The sequence below is a fragment of the Lagenorhynchus albirostris genome, chromosome 20 (genome assembly GCF_949774975.1).
Source record: "Lagenorhynchus albirostris chromosome 20, mLagAlb1.1, whole genome shotgun sequence".
NCBI lineage: Eukaryota > Metazoa > Chordata > Mammalia > Artiodactyla > Delphinidae > Lagenorhynchus > Lagenorhynchus albirostris.
In genome coordinates this window covers 18115522-18127544 of record NC_083114.1, presented here as the reverse complement: position 1 = coordinate 18127544, position 12023 = coordinate 18115522, and the positions used below count along the sequence as shown (strand labels likewise).

General features: G+C 38.5%; 1 long non-coding RNA gene across 1 annotated transcript in view; it reads right to left on the bottom strand.

Moving 5' to 3' along the window:
* The window catches only part of LOC132511441 (uncharacterized), a 38298-nt gene that overhangs the window by 704 nt on the left and 25571 nt on the right, over nt 1-12023 (bottom strand). The window lies entirely within an intron of this gene.

The following is a 12023-nucleotide window of genomic DNA, read 5'->3' as shown; positions in this document are numbered from 1 at the left end:
CAATTTTATTAGATACTGCCAAATTGCTCTTCCAAATGACCATGTGTCAATACACCCAACCCTCAAAAAAAAGGAAAAAAAAAATTTTTTTAAGAAAAAAAAAATACACCCAACCCTTTCTCAAGTGGTGTGACAGAATACCATTTTCTCCATATCTTCCACAGTACTTGATATTTTGGGCCATCTAAGTGAAATAGTATCTTGTTGTTTTGTATTTGCCTAATAGGAATAGGGCTGAGATTATTTGCATGGCAGATGGAGTCTTCCTTTTAAAAACTGAAATTTCCTCTTAAAAAATTTTTCCTCTATATATAACACTTTGGTATTAAATTGTTACTCTAGATGACTTTTGGCTACTATTTGCCTGCTGTATCTTTTTCTATTTAATATTTAGGTTTTTTATGTTGTTTTACATGTGTCTCCTGTAACTATCATATGGCTAGATTTTGGTATGTGTGTGTAATTTTAATCCAAGCTGAGCTTTTTTAAAAGTAGTGTATTTACTGCGGTAACCTACATGGGAGGGAAGTCCAAAAGGGAGGGGATATCTGTATGTGTATGGCTGATTCATTTTGTTGTGCAGTGAAGGCTAACATATAACATTGTAAAGCAACTATACTAAAATAAAAATTAATTTTTAAAAAGTAGTGCATTTAACCCATTTTCTTTATGGTAATTTATAAAATAAATTTTGAGCACTCTACTTAATGCATTTTCTCCTTTTTATCTCCCCATTGCCATATTCCTGACTTCCACTGAATTGATCATTTCTTCACTCAGTTTTTTTCTACTCTCTTTTGTTTGTTTTTGTTTTTTGGCCACACCACGTGGAGTGCAGGATCTTAGTTCCCTGACCAGGGATGGAACCCATGTCCCCTGCAGTGGAAGCATGGAGTCTTAACCATTGGACCACCAGGGAATTCCCCCTCTACTCAACTTTTACTCTTCTACGTGGCTACCTTTAAATTGTTACACATATAAACATTATTTTTCTAATAATATCTAGAGGTAATCAATATCTGTATCTTCCCCCTTGAAAAGACAGGGTTCCAAAATCCTTGGCATGTTTTCACTTCCTCTTGCTGAGTGCTTCCCTCAGCAAGCAAGTGCCCCAAAATACCATACCTACCACATTGTTATGACTGGAATTTTGGCTCATAACTACTTTAAAACTTTTAAATCCAATTAATATTTAGACAATAAGTTCTGCTCATTAATTTGTTTACTGTTTCTTCTTGTACGTCATCCTTGTTCTTGCAAAGCACATCTTCTGTCAAAGAAACCAACTTAAAAAATGACATACCTGTAGGAGTATCCTTTGTGTGCACCTAGGTTGGAGCACCCCTAGGGTAAGGCAGATGTTTCACTTCTGGATAAAACTGAACCTGGGTGTGACGCTGCAGAAAATCTAACTAAAACAACTAAACGTAGTTATTTCAGAGTGAATTTATGCGTGGCAAATTTTCTAAGCTCCTTCTGTGCCTCTAATTATTTATATTTTCTCCTCAAATTTGTGTGATGGTTTGGCTGGAATATAATTCCTAATTGCAACATTTATTTTCCTTTCAGCACTCTAAAGAAATTGTTTGTGAAATGGGCAGGTATAATTCTGACTTAAAAAGAAATGTGGGACTTCCCTGGTGGCACAGTGGTTAAGAATCTGCCTGCCAATGCAGGGGACATGGGTTCGATCCCTGGTCTGGGAAGATCCCACATGTTGTGGAGCAACTAAGCCCGAGCGCTGCAACTCCTGAGCCCACGCACCTAGAGCCCATGCTCCGCAACAAGAGAAGCCACCTCAACAAGAAGCCCGCACACCGCAATGAAGAATAGCCCCCGCTCGCCACAATTAGAGAAAGCCCGCGCGCAGCAACGAAGACCCAATGCAGCCAAAAATAAATAAGTTTTTTAAAAAAGGAGAAATGCGACATGAAAAAATTTGTCTCTTGGTTGCAATCTTGTGGACCTAAAAATACTTTCTTTACGCAAGAGTTGCAACATGCTGTGACTTGCCATTCTCTATGCCAATAAGAAATACAAAGATAAAATATTTACAATCCATCCAGCTAAAGAAAGAGCCTTGATCAAGGAGAGTAAAAGGTCTCAAGTTAAATTTGACATGCTCTGTTTTCTATCATAAGTTACAGCCCTTCTTGCTGTGCTTTGTGACACAACTGTAACATAATATCAAATTGTTTTATGTCAAACCTTTTCTTTAACATGTGAAATAAAATCTCCTCACTCCAATGTTTGGGTTAACTCCAAAGCTCATAAAACATGTTTCAAAGAATTGCATAAAATCAAAATATCAAATGTAAGAAATATTGGTCCATAACATATGCCTGTTATTATTCAGTTAAATTATAAATTGTCTCAATTCTTTTATGTATGCATTTTCCCTCCAATGTATAAATAATGTGTAAAACTTCTGGGCAGAGAGAGCAGTTCAGTTTTCTGGCCTCCCTGTGCTATCAAGCTTGAGTTTAAAGATACATCATGAAGTCTTCTAAAAAAAAGAACATAGCATGAAGCTCTGTTTTTCCCACATGCTCCACAGCATTCTCGTGTCAGATGTTGCTTAAGAAAAGTCACATGCCAATCTGATTCTTATTCTTTTCTCAGAAATCTGCTTTTCCTCTCTGATAATTTTAAGAGTGTCTTTTATTTTTTGATGCTCTAAAATGTCATTAGTACATGACTCTGTACAGGCTTTTTCTTACTTATTCTGTCCAGCAATTATCTCCAAATCTATAAATCACAAATAAAATTCAGGTTGTTTTTCTTTAAATAAAAACAGTAAAACTACTGTAAAATTTATATAAAGGAGAAAAGTCCATGAATAGCTGAGCTAACCTTAAAAAAGAAGAGAAAATGGGGAAAAGGAGGCTTGTTCTACCAGATATTAAGACATATTGCAGGGCCATAATAGGTGGGTATCAGTGCAATAGACAAAAGGAACAAGGTAGAAACCTCTAAGAAGGACCCATTTATAATGGGAATTTGATATACAATAAAGGAGGCATCACAAATCAATGGGGAAAGATGAGATCATTTATTAGGTGGAGTTGGAAAAACTTGCCCACTACATGGAGAAGAATAAAACTGCATTGCTACCTAACATCATCTATAAGGGTGAACTCCAGATGAGTTAAGGAAATAAATGTGAAAGTAAAACCATAAATCCAACTGAACAAAATGTAGGATGAACTTTGTGACCTAGAGACAGGGAAGAACTTTAAACGTCAAAAGCACAAACCAATACAGAAGAACAATCAAGAATTTGATTATATCAGAATTATTTCTATCCATGAAAGATACCACATAAACAAAGTTAATAGGTGACAGAATAGAAGAAGGCATTTGCAAAGTCTAAAACATATAGGGGATTAACATCTAAAGTATACAAGGACTCAAGGTCCACCTTTCTGTTCAGCCATTCTCAGCATTGCTTTTGTCCCCATGTGGTTGCAAGATGACCACTACAGCTCCAGATAGTGTATCCTCACACAACTGCATCCAAACACAGGAAGCAGTCGTTCCTTGTGCGTCTCTTGGTATTGTGGAGAAATACTCATAGAAGTCGCCTAGCAGAACTCCTGTCTGGTCCCACTGGTCAGGACTGGATCACACATCAATGCCCCAGTTGCAAGGGTGACTGGAAAAACAATTGGTGGGCATGTTCAGCAACTATGGTGGGAGACAGCCTGGCCAGCAGGGGAGAAGGGTTGGAGAACAGCAGTTAGAGGATTAACAAAAAACGTTGCCATATCTGCCCTCCATTTTCTCCACTTTCTCCTGTCACTCCTATTAGATAGATGTGAACACTCGATCTACCCCCCCACAATGGCTTTCATTCTCCACCTACTTTCTTTTCCTACTGCGTTCTGAGAGAATTTCTCCATCCAGTTTTCCAGAACAGTATTCACTCTTCTGTGTATCCACTCTGCCATTCAACCCACCTATTGTTTTATTTCAAAAAGTATGTTTTTCATTGTTAAGATCTCCAATTTACTTCATTTTTGTAATGCCTGTTCATGCTCTGTGGATGCAATATACTTGCATCTCTCTGATGATATTATTCTAAAGGTCTGTTCCAATTCTATTAGCTTTGTTTCCTCAAGTGAAATTCTTCTCTTTTTTTAATTCGATTTCGAGGTGCTACTCAAGTACACAGGGATTATTTACCCAAGATCCAGTTTTTCTACTGAGATCAGTTTTATGATATGTGAATTATATCTCAATAATGCCTTTTTTTGTTGTTTTTTGTGGGTTTTTTTAAAGAAGGAACTGATTGCTTACACTTCTGCCTCTGAGAGGAGTACTCAGACTTTTCCTTGGGCCTCTGAAATTACACTCTGTACTAGCGAGGATTGTTTGGAAACCCATCCTGTGCAAGCACTGGAGCATTACTAGCCTTACAACCATTTATAAAGGGCTTTGTGGCATCTACAACTTGCTCCATTTGTTTTTCCTCCACTGGGCAGAAGTAAAATGATTAAAAATAAGGATCACAAGTCAGAACAGGACTCAAAGTGCTAGTGTTACTGTAGCTAGAAGCTAGCAGTGAAGTGACATCATGCTCTGCCTATCGATCTTAGGAGCTCCTTGGCAGAAGGGAGCTTATCAAGTATCTGATAGTGAAACTTTCACATATATTACTTCACTTCATCCTTAAAGCCGCCTTTAGTAGCAGGCACTACAGATCTGTGTTTTACAGATGAGGAAACTGAGGCTAGTTTAGAGAAGTTAAGGAACTTGCCCAGAACCCACAATAAGAAAGTTGTGGAGTCACTGTAAAGCACCAGGGAATTATACAAAGATCAAGGAGAGTGAGAAGACATAAACTTACCTCACCTGAGACAACTCCAACAAACAAAGCCACTCAGATGTCACCATTCAATGGCTGTGTTCTTGGCAGGCATTTTGATACATAGGCATTTGGTAGCTTTTCTCTGGAAGTCTCCATTTCTCCTCGATTCTTTTTTTCAGAGACAATTTTTCATGACCTTTTTATTACCTGGATCATCTCACGAGTATTTCACTGTCCCTCTCTGAAGAATATTCTAAGCCAAATAAATGTCCTACCTTTACCTGATGGTCTGGTGCAAGCTAGTAAATTCGAGGACCTCTTCCCTGACTTTGCTTCTCAGGACCTGATGAACATTTCTTCAAGATATGGCAACACAGAACCACCAGCATATCATCAGACCTGTGAAGTCTAGTCAGGGTTTCGTGTATCTCAGAGAGGGTCTTTCAAACTCATGTTTATTCTTAGGCATCACAGGGAGTCTGTTGTCTTTTATCGATTAGAGGTCGCTGCTTCAGTCGGTTTTAGCCATCTTTAGTAACTCAAACTGCCGCCGCCCCTCCCCCGCCCCGCCTCTACCACCACACACACTGATGCACAGAGCTGCAAGGTTTCATCCTGCACAATGCTTCTCTGACCAGCCTATAGTTTACCATTGTTTTGCCACAGTAACAAGACCTATATAACAGAAGCCTGGTCTCAGATAACATTAGGACTTGCCTCCAGTTCTTCTGACTTCTAGCCCAGGTTCCCTTTGCATTAGTCCACGCTGCATCTTACGTAGATGATTCTGACATATTATGTGCAAAATCTGGACAGAGCTGTATGGTTACTAGACAAATAAGCCATCTGCATTAAGTCGGTAAATCACAAGCTACATTTTTAGAATGTTTCTCTTCTCATTTGGCTAATTCAATAATACAGATATCTGTCCAAATTTTAAACAAGAATTTTGTCCTGTCAGAATTAATTTTCCTAGTAGAAATTGTTTCTGGTACAAGGTGGTAGCATTTCCATTATGTAATGTATAAAGTAAATTATTCAATATGTATAATCTGAGTGACTAGTAACAGCTTTTCCTGATATCTCACAGTTTCTCTTTGTTCATCAATTTAATCAGTGAGATTAAAAGACAGACATCTTACATATGACTCCTCATACACCTGGGTTTTCGATTCCAACTAGTATCTATAAATTTCCCTTTTCAAACCGCCTCCTTAGGATCCTTATCAGAGAGCAAGGAACAGAAATTCTATGCCATTAGATCAGCAGAAGGTAAAAAGTACTCTCTACATATTATTCCATTTAATCCTCCCAACCCTTTGGAAATAGACATTATATAACAACAACAAAAAAGCACATTGCTATAAAAGATCAGAGGTAGTATTCAAATCCAGGTATTTCCAACCTAAGAACTCATGTTCTTCCTTCTACACCATGAGTTAAGAAGCAGACACATTCATGTAATAATATGACACAACTGTAACATAATTTCTCATAAGAGAAATATAAAAATGTTCCCCCAAACTCATGGTTCCTTTTATTTAGTATAAAGAGAAAAGATTCTTGTTAGCTAGCAGAAAAACTGGAGAAGACTTTGGGAGAAAATAGCAATTAAGAGAGGCCTTTAAGGATGGATAAAATGTCAACAGGTCCTGAAAATATAGGCATCAAGTAAATTCACCATGCAGATTCACAGGGACTGTCTCTCATAATCTTATCACTCTGAAAATTCCTCAGGACTCTGAATCCCTGCTCATCTTCAGAGTTCTCTCCATTCCATCTGCAAATGCTCCCTGAGCCCCACCCCAAACCAAACTTTCCTTTATAAATTTTCTTTCAAGACTCTTAGGGTTATCATCGTTTAAAAATAGCCTATTAGCTCTGAGGCATAAGGCTTTTTAACAGCACTCTGAATTCTACTCATCCCATGCATTCTGATTCATTTGCATCTACCTAATAGTGTCTTATCTTGGTTTGTACTTCACAAGATTTCTTTCAGAGCCCTTATAAATATGGCCTGGTCTCTATTCCTCCTCAATAGCAATTCCTAGTCTAAAAGCTAAAAGCAGTAGGCCTAAGGATGTATTTATTTAAGTGTAATATGAACTGGATAAAGAGATCTAACAACAAAGCTAAAAAACAGAATGCATTTCCTTTGATGATCAAATTTTAACAACACACAATTTCAATAACTGGTACAGTAATATTTTCATGAAAATTTCTTTGTATTAACAACAATGGAAAACTAATGTTAGAAGGGAACTCTAACTCTTTACTGAGTTTACATACCTTTGAGGTACAAATAAAATGCGCCAAATATTGCTCCAGCTGTTTGTATCACTGATAGTAGAATAACTGTACTTACTATATGCTAAGCACTGTGGTAAGATTTTATTTAATTTCCATTACCCTATAAAGTAACACTAGTGCTTTTTTTTACAAACGAAATTGAGATTCAGAGAAGTTAAGTCACTTGCCCAGAGTTACAATGCTAGTCAGAGTCAGGATTTGAACCCAAACACTGTTGATTTGAGCCCAAATCACTCTGATGACAAAACTTCTGTTCTTTCAGTTACAGAATGCCACCTTCATCCCCAAATCCTGCACAAAAGAGGTGGTCAAATTACAGAACCAACATGAGATTTTCCCAAAATTATCAATTATCTCACGATGTCCCCATATGTGGGATGATGGTTAGTCACTAATCAAATCTGCATCTGAATTCCACAAAAGCAACCAGAGATTACTAGGCAATGTTAACACATGCCCTCTACCAGATATTGCAAATCTATCATCCAAAGGCCAGTCCTGGTGGAAAATCTTGACTTGGCCTTGGTAAGGAGACTAGCAGAGCCAGAGGATCTCCCTGAAGGCTAGCATTCTCTGATTGGATGGTAGCACTGCTCAAAATAATTCCATTATTTCCTTGGGTAGAGGTCTTACGTCAGAATAAATTATCAGAATAAAGGGATCCCATTCCAAAAGAAAACCAACTCCTAACAAAGCTTTTGTTATGGCGCTCACAGGGTCACTTCCATATGAAGTAAGGAACTCTACACAACACATAAAAGAATCTGCAGGGACTTCCCTGGTGATCCAGTGGTTGGGAATCCGCCTTCAAATGCAGGGGACATGGGTTTGATCCCTGGTCCGGGAACTAGGATCCCACATGCTGCTGGTCAACTAGGCCTGGGCTCCACAACTACAGAGCCCACACGCTCTGGAGCTCACATACCACAACTAGAGAGAGGCCCGCGTGCTGCAACTAAGATCCAACACAGCCATAAATTAAAAAAATAGATAGTTAAAATAATTTAAAAGAAAAGAATCTGCAATAGATTTGTATATTTTTCCTTGGTATCAGATCTGTATTGGTGTAATTAATATGTATATATGCTCCTGAAGGAGCACAAGTGTATTTAATATGAATGGACTATTTATTCATCACTGATGCCTAACTAAAAAAAGCGCAAATTTTTCTGAGTATGTAAGAGACATACCCTAGGGGCTTCCCTGGTGGTGCAGTGGTTGAGAATCTGCCTGCCAATGCAGGGGACACAGGTTCGATCCCTGGTCTGGGAAGATCCCACATGCCGTGGAGCAACTAGGCCCGTGAGCCACAACTACTGAGCCTGTGCTCCTCAACAAGAGAGGCCGCGACAGTGAAAGGCCCGCGCACCGCGATGAAGAGTGGCCCCTGCTCGCCGCAACTAGAGAAAGCCCTCGCACGGAAACGAAGACCCAACACAACCAAAAATAAATAAATAAATTTATTTTAAAAAAAAAAAGAGACATACCCTAGAGGAATGGTTTCTCTCTTTCTCAAAATTTAAAAATACCTTTCTACTTAATTATGTTATTGATATGCTGATCACTTCAACATCCCTGCGGAGCTAATAATGATAATAATCACAGATTTTCTGTTCTTCATTTCAGGGGCTTTTGTTTTTGCTGAAGTTTGACTCTTTTCATCTACTTCAAGCAATAGATTTGCCATGTTTTATTTCTCTCCATCTTTTTCAGATCTAAAAATAACAACACAAGGGCTTCCCTGGTGGTGCAGTGGTTGGGAATCCGCCTGCCAAGGCAGGGGACATGGGTTCAAGCCCTGGTCCAGGAAGATCCCACATGCCGCAGAGCAACTAAGCCCATGTGCCACAACTACTGAGCCTGCACTCTAGAGCCAGCGAGCCACAGCTACTGAAGCCCGCGCACCTAGAGCCCGTGCTCCACAACAAGAGAAGCCACTGCAATGAGAAGCCCGCACACCACAACAACGAGTAGCCCCCGCTCACCACAACAAAGAGTAGCCCCTGCTTGATGCAACTAGAGAAAGCCCACGCGCAGCAACGAAGACCCTATGCAGCCAAAAATAAATAAATTTTAAAAAATAAAATAAAAATAACACCACAAAGCTACAAAGCATTAATTATCTAAAATATTTCTAATAAACAAAATTGCATTTTGGATGCAAGGGGCCAAATTATGCACATAGATTAATCACTCTTTCCACAAACACAATATCAAGGAGGGTGGCCTAGGTTCAATGTTCTAATATATCACTCAGATTTTTTGGAGGAAAAAAATTATAACTGTGGAAAATACAATTTTCAAAAGTATATCAAATCAGCTATATAAATTATGAAATATAATTCCAAAATGGTGTAAAAAAAACACCAATTCTTCCTTGAAACAAAAAATGTAATATATCAAATCAACACATTGTACACCTTACCTTACACAATGTTACATATCGATTATTTTTCTCTCAATAAAGTTGGAAAAAAAAAGAAAAAATATATAACAGAGTATGAGTGCCATCACTATCTATCATTAACACCTCCCAACAATCTGTCTCTCCCCTAATCACTGTTTTCATATAAACATTTCTGACTGTATATTCCAATGTTGTCTGTTGATGTTACCTGTGGTCAGAGTTCTTGTCTTATCTTTGGTTCCCCAAGATCTAGTACAAAACCTAGCACAAAACCTACTCTATGAATGATCACTGAACTGAAATAAACATCCTTTATGTATCTTTGAGGCACAAGTGAAATAGTATATGCAAAAGTACTTTGGAAATGACATTGGATTTGTCAATGATTTCTTGGATATGAAAAAACAGACAAACTGGACTTCATAAAAATTCTTTTACTTTTGTGCATCAAAAGATACTATCAAAAGAGTAAAAAGGCAACCCACAGAATGGGAAAAAATATTTGCAAATGATATATCTGAGAAGGGATTAATATTCAGGCTATATACAGAATTCCTAAAACTCAACAGCAACAACGACAACAAAAAACCAACCTGATTCAAAAATGGACGAAGGACTTGAATAGACATTTCTCCAAAGAAGATCTACAAGTAGTCAAGAAGCACATGATAAGACACTAAACATCACTAATCATTGGGGAAGTGCAAATCAAAACTACTATGAGGGCTTCCCTGGTGGCACAGTGGTTGAGAGTCCGCCTGCCGATGCAGGGGACACGGGTTCGTGCCCTGGTCCGGGAAGATCCCACATGCTGCGGAGCGGCTGGGCCCCTGAGCCATGGCCGCTGAGCCTGCGCGTCCGGAGCCTGGGCTCCGCAACGGGAGAGGACACAACAGTGAGAGGCCCGCGTACTGCAAAAAAAAAAAAACCTCCTGTAACACTTCATACCCATTAGGATGGCCACTATCAAAAAAACCCCAGAAACAACAAATATGAACTGTTGCTGGGAATGTAAGCTGGTACAGCTGCTGTAGAAACAGTATGGTGGTCCATCAAAAAATTAGAAATAGAGACTTCCCTGGTGGCACAGTGGTTAAGAATCCACCTGCTAATGCAGGGGACACAGGTTCGAGCACTGGTCTGGGAAGAGCCCACATGCCACGGAGCAACTAAGCCCGTGTGCCACAACTACTCAGCCTGCGCTCTAGAACCCGTGAGCCACAACTACTGAGCCTGCGTGCCTAGAGCCCATGCTCCGCAACAAAGCCTGCGCACTGCAACGAAGAGTAGCCCCCACTCACCACAACTAGAGAAAGCCCGAGAGCAGCAACAAAGACCCAACTCAGCCGAAAATAAATAAATTAAAAAAAATAAAGTTGTCTTAATGTTCCAGGTTTTTTACTTTTTCACACAATTTTTTTTTAATTTAAAAAATATTTTATTTATTTATCTGCATCAGGTCTTAGTTGCAGCATGTGGAATCTTTAGTTGTGGCATGCAAACTCTTAGTTGTGGCATGTTGAATCTAGTTCCCTGACCAGGGACCGAACCCGGGGCCCCTGCATTGTGAGTGTGGAGTCTTAGCCACAGGACCACCAGAGAAGTCCCCCATATAAATCTTAGATTATTGTCAAGTTCCAGGGAAAATCATTAGGCATACTGTTTAATTTATAGATTTGGAGAGAACTGATATTTTTCTGATATTACATCTTTCCATCTATGAATCTATCTCCATGACGTCAGGACTTTTTTGCTCCCTAATACTATCTTGCAAAATTTTCCATTGCATCTTTCATTACATTAATTTCTGAGAAGCTTATGTTTTAAGTCACTATTATAAATTGGATCATTTTTCTATTATATATACTAATTGTTACTTGTAAGAATGCTAATCTTTATATAACAGTTACCTCTCTGAACTTTCTAATAGTTTGTAGATTCTCTTGAACATTTAGTGTAGACTTCCTTTACAATTAGGACAACTTTTTTTTTACTTTTCAATTTTATATCCCTTAGTACTTTTTCTTGTCCTTGCACAAAATTGAATAGGTGAGAGCAGCAACTTCTTGTCTCGGCTCTGTCTTTTTTTTTTTCGGCTCTGTCTTTGATGTAACTATTCCTAAAGTTTCACCATCAAGTATGCCATTAACTCTAAATTTTTTATTATTAGCAAATTAAAGACTTTTTTTCTATTTATTGTTTGCTAAGTTCTTATCGTGAATGAATAATTTTATCAAATTCTTCTGCATATGAGCTTATCATATGATTTTTCTCTTTTACCCTGTTGGTAGATTTTCTGATGTTGAACTAGTCATTCATTCATTCAACAAATATTTATTGAGTGACTGTGATGTGCCAGGCACCGTTTTAGACTCTGGGAAAAGCAGGGAACTGACCGGCAAAAACCCCTGCCCTCATGAAGCTTAAATTCTATTTGGGAAGACAGATAATAAACAATAAAATAAAATACAGCACAACTCATAAGTGCTCTGGAGA